The sequence below is a fragment of the Rhinopithecus roxellana genome, chromosome 1 (genome assembly GCF_007565055.1).
Source record: "Rhinopithecus roxellana isolate Shanxi Qingling chromosome 1, ASM756505v1, whole genome shotgun sequence".
NCBI lineage: Eukaryota > Metazoa > Chordata > Mammalia > Primates > Cercopithecidae > Rhinopithecus > Rhinopithecus roxellana.
Genome location: NC_044549.1, coordinates 135,924,560 through 135,926,927, shown reverse-complemented (window position 1 = coordinate 135,926,927; position 2,368 = coordinate 135,924,560). Strand labels below are relative to the sequence as shown.

The 2,368-nt window shown below is 46.2% G+C and overlaps 1 pseudogene; it reads left to right on the top strand.

The window, feature by feature from the left end:
- The first annotated feature begins 656 nt into the window (after positions 1–656).
- Positions 657–2,088, top strand: LOC104670655 (annotated as a pseudogene).
- The last annotated feature ends 280 nt before the right edge of the window (positions 2,089–2,368 follow it).

Here is a 2,368-nt window from a genome sequence, read left to right as displayed (position 1 = left end):
TATTACAAACTAGTGAGGAGCTGCAGCTGACTATCCAGACCAAGAAAATGCAGATTTCCATAAGCAAAATTGCTGGAGAATCAGGCAGTCCTTCCTGGGCGAATGCTAGTTACCTTCACGGTCTCTTTCAGCCCTTGATAGAGTCTCCTAAATTACTGTTACCTCAAACTGTTGTCTTTCCTAATAGTCAAATAACCCTGCTACTCAGAGCACTCCACAAAGCTTGTCAGAAAGGCAGACTCAAAGCCCCTGGCCAATATTGTATTATATACTTAATATTTGCTAAAGGAATAGATCTTCAATGTTCTTATTAAAAAGGAGCGGGTGGGTAACTATGACAAACAATTGATGTGTTAATTAACTTGATTGTGGTAACCATTTCACAATATATATGCATATCAAATATATTGTGTACCTTTGTAAACCAAAAATAAAATTCTAAGCTCCCCAACCAACGGAATGGACCCCTCCTCTCGGCCAAGGGGTTCCAAAGTTAACCTGGGGCTGGGGGCTGTGACTCACATCTATAATCCCAACGTTTTGGAAGGCTAAGGAGGTAAGATCACTTGAGGCCAGGGGATCAAGACCTGCCTAGGCAACATAGAGATACTCCATCTCTACTAAAAATTAAAATTATTAAACAGTTCCTGGCGCGGTCACCGGCGCGGGCTACGGCTGCGACTTCCCTCACGTCCGCGCTGGCTTCCGGGTTGCTGCAGCCAGCGCACAGCTGCTTCCTCCGCCCTCACCCCTTCCACCTCGCCGCAGTTCGAGATGAAGTTGTTGTAACTTCTGGAAGGAAACTGGCCCAGCAGTTCAAGCAGGAAGTGCGGCAGGAGGTAGAAGAGTGGGTGGCCTCAGGCAACAAACGGCCACACCTGAGCGTGATCCTGGTTGGGGAGAATCCTGCAAGTCACTCCTACGTCCTCGACAAAACCAGGGCAGCTGCAGATATGGGAATGAACAGTGAGACAATTGTGAAACCAGCTTAAATTTCAGAGGAAGAATTGTTGAATGTAATCGGTAAACTGAATAATGATGATAATGTAGATGGCCTCGTTGTTCAGCTGCCTCTTCCAGAGCATATTGATGAGAGGAGGATCTGCAATGCTGTTTCTCCGGACAAGGATGCTGATGGCTTTCACGTAATTAATGTAGGGCGAATGTGTTCGGACCAGTATTCCACGTTACCGGCTACCCCATGGGGTGTGTGGGAAATAATTTAAGCGAACCGGCATTCCAACCCTAGGGAAGAATGTGGTTGTGGCTGGAAGGTCAAAAAATGTTGGAATGCCGTTTATAATGTTACTGCACACAGATGGGGTGCATGAACGTCCCGGAGGTGATGCCACTGTTACAATATCTCATCGATATACTCCCAAAGAGCAGTTGAAGAAACATACAATTTTTGCAGATATTGTAATATCTGCTGCGGGTATTCCAAATCTGATCACATCAGATATGATCAAGGAAGGAGCAGCAGTCATTGATGTGGGAATAAATAGAGTTCACGATCCTGTAACTCCCAAACCCAAGTTGGGTGGAGATGTGGATTTTGAAGGAGTCAGAGAAAAAGCCGGTTATATCACTCCAGTTCCTGGATGTGTTGGCCCCATGACAGTGGCAATGCTAATGAAGAATACCATTATTGCCGGGTGCGGTTGCTCATGCCTGTAATCCCAGCACTTTGGGAGGCCGAGGCGGGCGGATCACGAGGTCAGGAAATCAAGACCATTCTGGCTAACACGGTGAAACCCCTTCTCTACTGAAAATACAAAAAAAAAAAAAAAAAAAAAAAAAAAAAAAGTAGCCAGGCGTGGTAGTGGGCGCCTCTAGTCCCAGCTACTCGGGAGGCTGAGGCAGGAGAATGGCGTGAACCCGGGAGGCAGAGCTTGCAGTGAGCCGAGATCGTGCCACTGTACTCCAGCCTGGGAGACAGAGCAAGACACCGTCTCAAAAAAAAAAAAAAATACCATTATTGCTGCAAAACAGGTGCTGAGGCTTGAAGAGCGAGAAGTGCTGGAGTCTAAAAAGCTTAGGGTGGCCGCTAATTAGCTATTGTGTCTACTATGTCAGGAACAGCACTCCAGGCCAGCTCAAGAAGCAAAGCAGGCCAACAGAAATGCAATATTTTTAATTTATTCTACTGAAATGGTTTACAATGATGTCTTGTATTTATTGAAAGCTTAAATGGGTAGGTGTTTGAGCACGTACCGCTGCAGTACCTCACCACGGAGCATTCCAGTATCATGCAGGGTCCTGTGATCTAGCCAGGAGCAGCCATTAACCTAGTGATTAACGTGGGAGACATTACCGTATGGAGACTGGACACTTGACTTTGTTAAGCACCTCGGTTACACATTTACCT